The sequence below is a fragment of the Stomoxys calcitrans genome, chromosome 4 (assembly GCF_963082655.1).
Source record: "Stomoxys calcitrans chromosome 4, idStoCalc2.1, whole genome shotgun sequence".
NCBI classification, from domain to species: Eukaryota; Metazoa; Arthropoda; class Insecta; order Diptera; family Muscidae; genus Stomoxys; species Stomoxys calcitrans.
Window position 1 is genome coordinate 61,778,623 of NC_081555.1, and position 15,231 is coordinate 61,793,853.

Here is a 15,231-nt window from a genome sequence, read left to right on the forward strand (position 1 = left end):
ATGTGAATACACATATTTTATTAAACGGCCAAGGGTTTTATAATGGCGAGTTTGTGGCACATATTACGGTCAAACGGCTGAATGGATTTTAATGAAATTGGCATCAGTCGAAAGTATTTCTCCAGAGATGTGCAGAATATATATGAAAATTATTTTTCCGAAAAGAAAATCCATGAAAATAAGGAATTAATTTTCAATAAAAAAAAAGCAGATCACAGCAATTTGTGTGAATGCAAGCCATAGGTGAGAGTATAAGTGGTGAGAGTTCGAGAGAAAGAGTATGCTAAAATAGGTCACAATTGGGGTTCGAGTGTGTGGTGTTGTAATGCGTATGGCCTTACTTGGTGTTCTTTGACATGAAGGCCAGTCAGTAGCTGCGGCTATGGACAATGACATTTGCTGTTTAATATGTTACCAACGTTTAAATACAACTTTAGAAAAGCACTTATTTATACTTCGAAGTAAAGCTAGGTATGCACCTCCAGCAAAATTTTCGGTTGCTGCCGAGATATTTATGTCTCCATTGGAAAATAGTTACGTAGACTTCAAGATGGCGACAAACATCGATTTACAATGTTTAATCATGTTTGGCTAATAAAGTACATACGTACTGAAATTATATTTGCAAAAAACATGAATCTATCAAAACATACATTTTCATTCGTAATTGCAAGAAAAAATTCTCCAATGCCTATTTTGTGCCCCCTGTGTCGTAAAGAAAAATTTATTTGCACTGCGTACCTACAAGCGAATTTTTCGGTTACGGTATCTGTAACGAAAATTTCGCTTAGGAAATGTCACTGCATTTCTTATGGTAACGAAAATTTCGCTAGAGGTACATACTGCCCTTAACATAAAAAAATGAGTCAAAGTAATGGTGATTTCGATTGTGAAAAAAAGTGCAGCATTTTTTCGACATGTTGCACTGAGATCGAAATTTTGTGTTCGATTCTCCAAAAAAGTGTAACCCCACCACCGGGTAAATGTTCGTTTGTAATGGTGTTGCCCACTGAAAGTGAAAAAATGCTGCATTTTCTACACCGTGGCTAGGCTAGGATGGAGAATGCCGCACTTTAAATCAGCTGCTATCATCTCATGTGCATGCCACCGTTCAAGCTAATTTTGGTTGAAAAGAAGAAGAAGAAAACAATTTGTAGAATGTTTGGCAAAATATTAAAAAGAAATACATAAAAAAAGGAAAAAGTAATCGCGTTTTATTTAGCTAACGGCATATTAGATGCATTGCTACATTTTACAGCATTATTTGGTTGAAATTACAATATACGGGCATATTAACATGTTCGATTGAAAATGTAAAAAGTGTAAAACTATGAGAGGGATAAGGCAGCATTCCCAAAATGTTGTCCCGTATAAGTGCAACATTAGTGTAACATTTTTTTTCAGAATCGAAATCACCATAAGTGTGCCACACTAATGAAATGAATAGTTAGCGGAGAGTTTAAACAAGTAAAGGAAAGAGAGTGCAGTATTTTTATATACATTATGTGATTGGTCCCATATGTTTAAGGTAAAAAATCAATATCTTTTTGTATGTTTCTCATTTGAGAAAAGAGCAGGAATTTGACATCGATATTTTAGGTCAACAATCTCAAGGGCTCGAAAGGGCATGTTGCCGATTTAAAAAAAAATCTGGGCATAAATGAGATGGTTTTTGGAGTAGAAGACGAACGTAACAGTCAAACATTTAACAAGTGACTGAGAGTCCGCCTTTTATGTAAGGTGATATGTAACCTAATAATGACAATATGATTGTCAATATATAGCAGTGGGATACCGTGGGATTTGTTCCGTCCACATGTAAAAGCTCTAAGCAGTAAAGCTGCCATAAGATGATAAGACATGTCATATGAGCTGTCACTTTCCGTATTCATAAGACTTTTCTTATGTACGTCGAATACGTATAGAGCGCGCTCTAATCGGCATATATGTTCGATTAAATAAAAGCGCGATTTAATCGAAAAAGTTGCATATTTATTCCAAAATTCATTTGTCATTATAAATTTTTCATACGTATCACACGATGTGCACAACTTTCAGAGTTGTTGTTTTTGAAATTACATATGACATGTCTTATCATCTAATGGCTACATAAGTCAAGTTTCTAGCACTCGTCCCTCCTTCAATTCCCATCAAACGGACATATAATCCGATAATAACAATATGGACATACATTTTAAAATAGGGGTACGAATCCTACAAATACGTAATAAATGAAAATGAAAAAAAAAACAGTTTCGGGCTAAACAGTAGCGCAGAGGTTGGCATGTCCGCCTATGACGCTGCACGACTGGGTTCGAATCCTGGCGAGACCATCAGAAGAAAAAAATTTGTCACAGCGGTTTCCCCTCCTAATGCTGGTGGCATTTGTGAGGTACTATGCCATGTAAAACTTCTCTCCAAAGAGGTGTCGCACTGCGGCACGCCGCTCGGACTCGGCTATAAAAAAGAGGCCCCTTATCATTGAGCTTAAACTTGAATCGGACTGCACTCATTGATATGTGAGAAGTTTGCCCCTGTTCCTTAGTGGAATGTTCATGGGCAAAATTTGCATTTCGAAAATGTTATTTAAAAAGGGCAACTTTCAAATAAATTTGTTTATGCAGTTAATAACCACTTTGCAAAATTGTTAATCAATTACCCGATTTAAAAAAAATTGATATGGTCAGATCCAATTATATCTGATGGCAGATATAATTGGATCCGAAAAATTGATATATATAATTAGATCTAATTGTATCCAATTGGATACATTCTAATACAATTAGACACAGTTGTATCTCGAATTTGTCCGAGATATAAACAGATCTAGTAATGTATAATAATATCTAATCGGATCTCAAATCTTAAATAAAACAAGTAAATGCGTGCTAAGTTCGGCCGGGCCGAATCTAACATACCCTCCACCATGGATCGCATTTGCCGAGTTCTTCTCCCGGCATCTCTTCTTAGGCAAAAAGGATATAAGAAAAGATTTGCTCTGCTATTATTATATTATTACATGTTGGAGACCTGTGTAAAATGTCAGCCAATTCGAATAAGAATTGCGCCCTTTGGGGGCTCAAGAAGTAAAATAGAGAGATCGATTTATATGGGAGCTGTATCGGGCTATAGACCGATTCAGATCATAATAAACACGTATGTTGATGGTCATGAGAGGATCCGTAGTACATAATTTCAGGCAAATCGGATAATAATTGCGACCTCTAGAGGCTCAAGAAGTCAAGATCCCTGATCGGTTTATATGGCAGCTATATCAGGTTATGAACCGATTTGAACCATACTTGGCACAGTTGTTGGATATCATAACAAAACACGTCGTGCAAAATTTCATTCCAATCGGATAAGAATTGCCCATTCTAGAAGCTCAAGAAGTCAAGACCCAAGATCGGTTTTTATGACAGCTATATCAGGTTATGGACCGATTTTAACTATACTTGGCAAAGTTGTTGGATATCATAACAAAACACGTCGTGCAAAATTTCATTCCAATCGGATAAGAATTGCGCACTCTAGAGGCTCAAGAATTCAAGACCCAAGATCGGTTTATATGGCAGCTATATCAAAACATGGACCGATATGGCCCATTTACAATACCAACCGACCTACACTAATAAGAAGTATTTGTGCAAAATTTCAAGCGGCTAGCTTTACTCCTTCGGATGTTAGCGTGCTTTCGACAGACAGACGGACGGACGGACAGACAGACAGACGGACGGACGGACAGACGGACGAACGGACGGACATGGCTAGATCGACGTAAAATGTCGCGACCATCTTATGGTGGAGGGTATAAAAAAAATTTTTGTTTTTATTATACATTAAAATATTGATGTTTTCAATTAAACTCTTATTTTTTACCATTTTTCAGTATTAGACCTTTTGCCGCCGGTGGGATTTGAAAACGGGTTCTCTCGTTTGCTAGTCAGTTGCGCAACCCACTCAGCCAACCACTTTCTTATACTTGTCTTAGAACAAATAGTGCGCTAAACGGAAAAAATTCGAAATAGGTGTACAACTTTTTATCTGTTGATGATAGCGGTAAAGGAGGACAAAGGAAAGTCTGTAAGTAAGAGTAAGTTTTCAATGTAAACATATTTGATGTGTAGGGTGCAAATATGCTTACAGTGTAGGCTGCAAACATGCTTACATTGAAAACTTACTCTTATGGTAATCGACGAATACTTAGAGTAGCAGTTGGGCAAGTGTGTTTGTTTGTAATTGTTGGATGTCTTCATTTGGTAGAAACATATGAAGTGGAGTAACTTTCTTTCTTGCTGCTCTACAAATGAAAATACTCCTAAGAGCATAGTTTCAACCTAGAAGACATACCTTTTTGACAAATCCTACCATCGAGTTTGGGTGGTTCCAAAAAAATCGAGATCTAAGAAACCAGTCAAATGCTACTACATAGCAAAAACAAAAACACATATTTCTGCCTTTAAAAAACAAGGTTTTTTTTGTGCTCTATTTGTAATAGAAACAAGTTGTAATAGAAACAAGCCGGAGAATATCCGATTGTATGAATTATTTCAAGACCAAATAAAATTTTGCGCAAAAAATTTGTCGAAAAGATTTTTTAATTTTTTTGAACTTGAATTAAAGCTTGAAATGTTTCCAATAATATAAGGTATGTCTAGCTATATCCTAGCCATAAATGAAGTCGTGGCAGCCAAAATACTAAAAAATAGATTTTCAAGTAGTGCTATATTCACTGTTAAAAAACAAGCATTACATCAAACTTTATTACACACTGCCAAATGTGTATACCAGATTCGTAGTCCAGCCATAAAGAACTTTCATTTGGTACCCATTTGTGGCATTGGACATTCAAATTCTTATAACAGATGCGTACTCAACTTCCAAATACCCATATTGTCCCAATCGGTAAATATGTTCCGTTGAGGGGTGGAGAGTGGAGAGGCCCCTCAGACGCCGAGGAATAAATTTTTATGTCAGATTCTTTCTTAACTTTTAAATAGCTTTCATTTAATATCCATATTGTCCCAATAGATAAATATGCTCTGCTGGGGGTTTTGGGGGGTGGGGAGGCACCTCTACCAAGGAATAAATTTGTATGTCAGATTTGTACACTACTTTTAAATACCTTCCCCCTTTCGGATATTAAAAAATGTAGTACCCTATTTTCACCGGGGACTCAAACTCTACCATCTGTGAAAATTTCTTGAAAATCGGTTTAGCCGTTTTTGAGTCTATACGGAACAAACAAACAATGAGCAACAATTTCATTTTTATATAATAGATAGATACATATAATTATATCCAAGGCCAGATATAGTAATATATAGCATATCTCTTTGAATATAATTATATATAGCAGATATAATTGTATCTGTTCCCATATCCAATTATATCTATTACCAGATATAGTTATATAAAGCATCAGATATAATTATATATAATTGGCTTTGGCAGATCTATTTGGATCTAATTATATCTTTTACGAGATATATTTGGATCTGACAATATCAATTTTTTTACTAGGGTATCATACTTCAATCAATCATACTTTTAAGTAAATCAGGGAACTAAGATGAATGATGGAGCGATAAAGAGCTAAAGAAGGAAGCATCGAATTGTGTTTGTGCAATGTGACGAGCCATGTACTTTGAGACTATGATCGCAATGTTTAACACATTTTTACAAGAACTTTGAAACTGAAGCTTTTGCAACCGCTTTAATGAATGCATAACATTATTGTCTATTCAATATTGATCATATTCTAGCTGTTCCACAACGGAACTATCAAACAAGTAAATGCTCGTTGTGTTCGGCCCAAACATAACATACAGAATGGATAACATTTGTCTACTTCTTCTGACTACTTTTTGTTGGCAAAGTATTAGGAGGTTTGTTGAAAAAGTATCACGCATTTCAATTTTTTTATTGACCGTATGGGTAACATAAGATCGACGAACAAGTCATGGTGATAGAAAATATTTACCTTGCAAGATCATATCCGGATATTTTGAGATATTACAAAGCTGAGGTTGTAAGAGGGGGTACTATGCACTATTGCCTCAATCAAACTTTTTTTTGGGCAAAAGTAAAAGTGGAATTCTGATTTTTTTTTTTATTTACACTAATAGTAAAATCTTTAAAAAGGCAAGAAACAAAAGTTTTTGTTGAAAATGTTAACGGAATCAGAGTCAAGGAGTGAGCAGAACTCAAATAGTTGTTAACTAATGTTGTCTGTTGCGCACACAATTTTGCTTTGATAAATTACATATTTTTATCCCTAGACACCATCCTATTTCATACACCCTCTAACTACACACTTGGTACAGCTGTACCACTGTGAATGGAGTGCAACAAGTAGGGGAAAATGATACCCCCAATCGCGAACGGGTCAAATCTGATATTAAATTATTTCACAATGTCAAATGATCTACGATTTAAAACTTACTATACACATAGTTGTATAGTAAGTTTTAAATGCCGCAAATTAGAGGTACTTACAAGAGCTTTTAGAAACATATATCTATGTAAAATTCAAACCTTGGCGACCTTTGAGAGAAATGAGAGATTTTTAAGATTAATATTTGTATTTTTTAATAAAATGCTAATAAAAATGACTTGTAACTAAAACAGTGTACAAAGAAATGCTTTAATCGGTTTTAAGTCCACCTTTACCAAAATAAATTTTCGTTAGTTGAAAATCCATATAACAAAAAACAAACGGAAAATTTATTATATTCTCCTCACCAAAACTTGTTTTGTCGTCTAACAAAAATTTTACTTTTTGCGACGCCCAAAAAGAGTACCACCAAAGTCGATGTGCAACAAGTTTTTGTAAAAAAATTTGTTCGAAATAAAAACGATTGTGAAAGAACGTATTGCACTTTTGGTCTAATTTTTACAACAACATTATCTTGATACAAGTGAAAGATGCTCGCCAAAACGTTTGGAAAGTTGTGCATATTTATTTTATACCAGTAAAAACACTAAGAAATATAATTATTTTACAAATAAAAACAGCATTCGTTTCTTTTTATACAGTTGTGAGTTTCATTATTTATTAATTTCGAAGGGGTGGGTTTCGGTTGAAATTACACCACATTAGAGGGTTGCCTTTTACATTTCGGGATTGGACAACCCTTGTGTTACAATCTGCCAACTGACACCTCTATCGTTAAGCTTGACATTTTTGAGGCTATACGTACTCAGAACGTTTGATATTAAATCGTGAACATTTTCGTGCAATTATTTTTTACAACTTTTGACGTAGATTAACTCAACAACAGTGCATCGATTAACTTAATTTAAGTTTTGGCGATGAAGCTTCATGAAGAAGCAGTCTTTATGGATGATATGGTAAATTTAACCGAGGTGGTAGTTCACTCCAAGACGAATTTCGTGAAGGTCGCACAAAATCTGTTGTTGTTCCAAAAACCAATTTGCCAATCTCTCAAAAAAAGACTCGTGTCGATTGGTCGAAAGAAAAGCTCCAAAAATTAAAAATTGTGCATAAAATAGAAGAATCCATCGATGCCAAAACGTACACACTGGCGGTATGCATTGTCATGGAGGAGGCTTTAAAACCAATTTGCCCTTGCCTTGCCGGGCTTGGGTATACACACCACCCTTGCCTCCTGCAAGGCTTTCGGAGTATATAAAAGTCCCACGCACGCTGTGAAAATTTTTGGCCAGACGAGGGGCCAGAAAATCTGCCTCTTTCTGTAGTAACGCCGGAAATATTCCATCAGGCTCGGATGATTTAAATGGTTTGAAGCTCCTCAGGGATTCCTTCACCATAAATTCCGTATTATATATTATTAATTTATATAATAAACCTTATAAACCTTCGATCAATGTCATTATTCCAAGATTTCGGTGTTTGCGTGAGTCCCGTCGTATCCAGTGGAAAATGGGTTTTCATCAAAAGCCTCAAAATGTCCTCTGTTGTCTCTGCTCTCACTCCCATGTCGTCTACTAACGTTTCAGTTTGGACATGGGTTTTTGAGAGAAACTTTTTTATCTTGGTGGCGTCATTAACGCTGTCGACCTGTTCACAGAAAAGCTTCCAGGAGGCACGTTTTGCCGCTCTGTTAATCTTATTGTATTCCTTGAGCCGTGTGTAATACACATCCCAATAAACTTCCGCCTTTTTACGACGTGCTCTGTTAAAAAGTCTGCGGACCTCTTTCCCAATATTGCGAATCTCGCCGGTCATCCAGGGTTTCTCTTGGGCTAATTTCCTTTCCCGAGAAGGACAACTGTCTTCGAAGGACCCCACCAGCGCAGTCGTAATCCTGTTGACATTTTCGTCAATGTCTTCTATGTTTGGCCAATCTAAATTATCTTGCCCAAGTCTTCTTCTGAGTAGCCTTCCGAATTTTGTCCAGTTGGTTTTCAACTTATTCTTACAACTAAGATTACAAATTTAAAAGTTATTAAAGTTTTATGACTGCAAATAAAATGCTGAAAAGTTTTGCCCAGAGGGAATTGAAACCATAGTAATATTTAAACACAATAATACTATAATCATCGCTGAAATCGATGACCTGAAGGGGCCGAGTCTGACCACCACAATACCAGATATGATAATCTGGGCGTTGCCTTGTGAACGTAGCACCCATCTTGTGCATAGCCATACCATGCCTTAATTGGTATGGTTATACCAAGTTTTGAAATGCCTACACCCAGAGAAATTTGTTAGTAAAAGCAGTAGAAATATTTGCTGTAACAACAGATAACCTGCTGGATTATAGCCCACGTGCTTGGAAATAATGTCCAAATGTGCTAGAACGCGCATATATTTATGTTTAAGCGGAAATTTTGCACAAAACCTTCTAAAGGGTGATTTTTTTGAGGTTAGGATTTTCATGCATTAGTATTTGACAGATCACGTGGGATTTCAGACATGGTGTCAAAGAGAAAGATGCTCAGTATGCTTTGACATTTCATCATGAATAGACTTACTAACGAGCAACGCTTGCAAATCATTGAATTTTATTACCAAAATCAGTGTTCGGCTCGAAATGTGTTCAAATTTTGTTCAGCGATGAGGCTCATTTCTGGTTGAATGGCTACGTAAATAAGCAAAATTGCCGCATTTGGAGTGAAGAGCAACCAGAAGCCGTTCAAGAACTGCCCATGCATCCCGAAAAATGCACTGTTTGGTGTGGTTTGTACGCTGGTGGAATCATTGGACCGTATTTTTTCAAAGATGCTGTTGGACGCAACGTTACGGTGAATGAACACATTTCGAACCGAACACTGATTTTGGTAATAAAATTCAATGATTTGCAAGCGTTGCTCGTTAGTAAGTCTATTCATGATGAAATATCAAAGCATACTGAGCATCTTTCTCTTTGACACCATGTCTGAAATCCCACGCGATCTGTCAAATACTAATGCATGAAAATCCTAACCTCAAAAAAATCACCCTTTATTATGACTTCCAATGCTTAGCATAACCTAAAAGTTCCAACATAAACGATCTCTCAATTTGTTCGTAAATATATGTTTTTAGTTATGGGCGCCCTGGTAGCCGAGTTGGTAGCGTACTGGTATTACCAGTGCAGGGGTCGTGGGTTCAATTCCCGCCAGAAGCCTTGGTCTGGTATCACAATGGACTTAAAATTGTCTAAGTGAATCTGTAAAGGACTGCCACTCTTATCTAACCTAACCTATGTTTTTAGTTTCTGTTTACAATTAGAAATCGTCAAATTAATTTGGCAAATGCGATCCATGGTGGCGAGCATACATTGCTGTTAACCGGGATAGAACCACTGAAATATCGGCTGAAGAAAGCGTCTTTGTTCATTCTTTGTAATTTGGAACATATCTTTCTCCTTTTTTCTATAATTCATAAATAAATTATGATAAATAAATAAATTATGATCGCGATTTTAGTGTGGGAATATTTATCCGAATGGCAAACACCATTTTTACCATTTCCGCAGAACGCGGTACATTTTTCTCTCCATTTTTATTGCAAAATTACTTCTTCAGTGTTCTATTCATATAAACATTATCGCTCCCGACAATTTAGGTAGGCAAAAACCTAATGTGGTTTTATCCTGGTACACCACATAAAACAGCAAATATTCTGAATTATTCACATATTTTATTTCTCTTTCGAGGCGAGCTTAATGATCAAAGCATTTTTGTAATAGAAAAGGAAAGCCAGAAGGACGCGTTTCATCTTCGGGACTTATCATTCATATTGGAGGTGGGGCCTCAAACGTCTTACAGTGGTAGGTCATACTTATATCGAATTTACCACAAAAACGCGTTTACAATGTGAGTTCGACACCTTGTCACAGTACCTGTTTTTTCCAATGAATGTGTTCTGTGTTTAAGTGATGGATGCTTTGTTCATACAACTACAATTGCTTCCATGTGCATATTTGTGTTAAAGGCTTCAAACGCCAGACGAGGGCAACGGCTCTCACTGTTGCTCCGAGCGTCCAGGCTCGAATCCCGGTCGGCCTCCGTCAAATTTTTACAATTTCTTTTGCCTGTTTGCGAAGATTTATATACTTCTCTTTCGAAACAAGCTTAAAGATCGAAGAATTTCTTCAGTTGTCGGTAGCAGTGAGTGTCATCCATTTCATGAATTATATGAAAAGCCAAGTACTCCCCTCATCTTTAGATACGACGCTTCCTTCTGCCAATATTTCATTGGATCTATCCTAGTGTATAAGGTTCGGCCTAGCAGAACTGTATGCGCTTTTACCTGTTTTCAAATAACACTTATGTATGTATCCGCCATGACCTTTACTTAATAAAACTTTGGTTAGTATACATAATAGCACTTAAAAAAAAGATTATTTTTAACGAATGAATGTTGCATATTTGCATCCATTTTAGTTTTCTCGATATTTCGATTGCGAGTAATATAGTCAAACATCGACAGGAGATATTAAGAAGTTGAGTTGGTAAAACATGCATCGAGTTTCAGTGCAATGTTTTACGTTCTGTAATATGTATGAATTTGGAAACATACACCAACAGCTTTTGTTGTGATTTGGCACACTATTCACAAGCGAATAGGAGTTTTTCGAATACATCAATTATTGTCAATAATACCACCAGCAACAGAAAGACCAAGTGTATGCAGGCAAAATGTTTATACCGACAACAACAACATCCTTAACAGTAACTAGGAATACTTAAACAACAAAAACAGTAAAACAGAAATTCAATTAAAACAAACAACCAACATTTCGAATGCCTAGAAACAAGTGTTTTTAAAACTAGAAACAACTGTATTTAAAACAAACAAAACAAGTAACAACAAATAAAAAGGAAAAACACAAAAAGCAACTAACAAAGGAAACACTTATATTTATACATGCATATATACCAAATAAAAATCATATATATATATATATACATAAATAGGCTAATAAAAAACCAAAAACAATAAATACGTTTAGTAGTTATGTAACAATGAAAGAATCCAAATAACAGCAACAACCAAAACAAACATTAATACTCAATATGATTAAAATAGGAACCCTAGTTTAACAAACGAACTAACGAAGGGAAAAACAAAGCCAGAAACTCAAAACAAATATTGAAAGAAACATTAAAGAAAAAAGGCCTCAACAATGTTATTAATTTACAAACAATTAAAAATTAACCAACAACATCAAAGGAACCAGCAAACAAGGAAAATCATAATATTGAAAAAAAAAATTCAAATGCCCAAAATATCAAGCAAAAATAATCTGATTCAAAGAGGGTATGTATTAAGAGATCAATGAGAAAAATGATCAAAACAACAAATCTGTTTATTTTATTAAACAATATTTGAATTATATTTGACATTTAATGTGCAAAAGCAAAAACCCACATTTAACTATTAACACAAAAGCATACAAGGGCCGTTAATTTAATTCACCATTACTAAAAAGCAACAAAAATGTTTTCTTTTCCCTACATGTATTTTTTGTTAGTAAATCATGTTGTTTACTTGCCATTCGTACATCTAAGATGTATCAACAACAACGGCAGAAAAATTCAAATGTTGATCATTTTCTCCCATAACCATCAAAATTTACCAAGTAACTAAAGAAAAATGTAAATGGGAATACTTAAAAAAATGGAATATAAAAGAAGAACAATCCCATACTATGTTGTTAAATACTTCAATTGAAAGTGAATTATTATTACTATTATAATTATTACGTATTAATTACTAAAACAATTTGTGTAATTGTAATTGTGAATGTGTTTAGCAAATTAATTAAATTAACTTAAAAAAGCAAATGAAGAAATCGCAAATCACAGCCAACCAACCAAACATTTACTATTCAAAAAATTTGAGAAATTACTTAAAATCAAAGCTTTGTTTTTTTAATATTTTATTTCTTGCAGCATTTGACATAAAATTGAGTCTCATAATTATGTCAATAATTATTTTTGAGTTGCTGTTTTACCATCACTCAACTAAATATCCCCGTTCGGAAAACCCTCATCACTAAACTAGTAAAATGAAACAATGAAGTGCAGAAATCAATAAAAAACATAAAAAAGAAATTAGTAAAAAACAAACAAAACAATATGAATGTGTTTTATTCTCTTTAGTAATTAGGCAGGCAATTTATAAGCGGATGAAAGGGAATTCTCGCTTATCTGAAGGCGGGAATTCCCGAAAAATGGCATAGGTTAGAAACGGCCGACTCTGGTTAAGAATCAAGCCCAAGTACATGGCTACTGGAAAAGTTGTTTCTGTGGTTTATGCCAAGGCTATTGGTTATTGCCGTTCCAGACATCTTCCTCATCGCCTCCTGAACGAGCTCCGCAATAGAAGAATCCCTGCCACAAAATAGGAAATTAAACCCCTTCTTTCGGGATTCCCCTGGTCACAAATACCTAATCTAAACCGCATCGTATCTAGAGCTGGCAAACTATCGATAACCACAACATACGATATTTTCAAAATTTCAACAATAAATATCGATAGTATCGATACTATCGTTAATTTCCCACCACCTATATTTCAAAAGAAAATGTGAACTAAAAATTAAGACTCCGGATTATGTAGAAGCAATATCAATATTCACACTAAATTTTAGCCCAATCGGATGAACATTGTGGATTCCGTGTGGGATCGCTTATTTTTGTTTAATTTTCGGAAAAATATCAATCGATATTCAGACAAAAAGAAAAATATCGATAGTGACTTCGATATTTTGCCAGCTCTAATCGTATCAACCAAATTTACCAGAAGAGGGGGACCCTCATGTCCACCAGAGCGCCCTGTAATGACTCCAACTTCATGTTAATAAAAGCTGTTTTTATGTCAAGGAAGGCCGCCCTTTTCATTGACGATCTCTTGAGTCAGATTTCGATTCCGATCTACTCATTTGAGGATAACAACAACAATGTCTACCTTGAGAATCGTCGCAACCTTCCCAGTTAGCACCAGTTAGTGATCGCTTGGCCAGTTGGTCGAACCCTTCATTAAAGAGAGAGAGATTTCATGAAACACAACAAAAATCTCAACACTAATAGAAAAAGGACGGTACTTTGCCAATACTGGCTAGTATTATTGTATTCGTGTTATTGGCAAATATGTTTAATACCATTTGGTATCAATTTAATATCACACGAAGAAGACTATTAAAAATTGACTGCGGCACATTCTTGTCTGCTGCAAAGTTGTTTAGCTTTTTACTTTAAATTTTGACGCCATTATAATTTATTTGTTTTAATTAAAAAAAAGCATCAATATAATTTGTGTGCGTAAAACCGGTTTCAAATTCTTGACATCGGTGAAAATGGAAATAGTACAAACTCTAAGGACGTTATCTATATCTTTAAAAATAGAGATATTGAGCTAAAATGTGGCACAGATAAGTCTTTTTGCTGCACGCAGGTTAAGTTCTTGAAAGGGCCAAATGGGACATTATTTAGATATAGCTGCCATATAGACCGATTTGCCGATTAAGGGTCTAAAGCCCATAAAAGCTTTATTTATTAACTGATTTCGCTGAAATTTGAATTAGTGAGTTTTAAGCCTCCCGACATCCGACCCAAATATGGTTCAGATCGGACTATAGTTGCCATAAAGACCGATCTGCCCGTTAGGGGTCTGAGTTGTTTTAAGCCTCCCGACACCCGACCGAAATATGGTTCATATCGGACTATATTCAGATATAGCTGCCATATAAACCAATCTGCCGATTGAGGGTCTTAAGGTCATAAAGGCCTTAAAAGCTTATTTATTATCCGATTTCGCTGAAATTTAAAACAGTGAGTTGTTTTAAGCCTCCCGAAATCAGAATCACATATGGTTCAGATCGGGCTATATTTAGATATAGCTGCCATATAGACCGATCTGCTCGTTAAGGTCTGAAGAATTTTGTAATTCATCTCTTGATATGCTAAACTCTATATGTTTTTTATATTACTTTTGAAATTTGATGCTGGTGTCATTTAGTAGACAAAATGCCATGGTTAATGGACTCTGATAAGCATAATTTACACGATTTACTGGGACAATAAATATATAAATATACCTCATGTATTTAAGGAATACATAGAGCGGTATACGTGAGAGTAAAGGGATCAATTTGATTATTCCCTAAATCGAAAACAAAAAGAGCAGACTGAATTTCACGACGTTGGTCCAGCATTTGCAAATCTAAAAGCAAATGTTTAGAATCATAAGCTGTATGAGCAATAATGGGGTTGGCAACAAAAACATATTTGACAAACACTCGCTACAATCTCTCAATGCGAGATCTATGATTCTGACGTGGACTCCAAATAATTGATGCATATTCAACATTTTTTTTCTGTCAGCCAACACGCAGGGGATGTCAACTATGAATGCAGTGCAATGCGTTGGCAAGAGGAAATTAGGAATTGGAGGAGGGAAAGGATGTGGTGCTTATTGACTTTTGTCTTAAATCTTTGGATGTCAAAGTGGGTGGGAAAAACATTAGCCGAAAGTCGATTCCACATACGAACGGTTCGAGCGAAATAAGAATTCTCCCTATAATTCATTGTGTGGCCCGCTGGCCAATCAATTACAAACGGGTGTCAGTTCCTGGAATATCTAGTATCCCAGACATACTTCCTTACATCAGGAATAAGAAGATTAATATCAGACGAACACACACCATGGAAGTACCGATAGAACAGCGCCAAACAACCCACATTTCGACGATGATGAAGGGAGGCAACAGAGTTGGATACCCCACTGTCCCCAATTAACGGCATCGTTCTCCT

The 15,231-nt window shown here is 35.6% G+C and overlaps 1 long non-coding RNA gene across 3 annotated transcripts; it reads left to right on the top strand.

The window, feature by feature from the left end:
* Positions 1–1,221: 1,221 nt before the first annotated feature.
* LOC106084418 (uncharacterized) lies at positions 1,222–12,554 on the top strand. Of its 3 annotated transcripts, XR_009397977.1 has the most exons (3): positions 1,229–1,313; positions 1,405–1,528; positions 10,858–12,554. It is a non-coding gene; the product is annotated as an uncharacterized LOC106084418 (long non-coding RNA). The 3 variants fall into 3 exon arrangements; XR_001220815.2 differs by having other exon boundaries at positions 1,222–1,528; XR_009397976.1 differs by having other exon boundaries at positions 1,222–1,528; positions 11,392–12,554.
* The last annotated feature ends 2,677 nt before the right edge of the window (positions 12,555–15,231 follow it).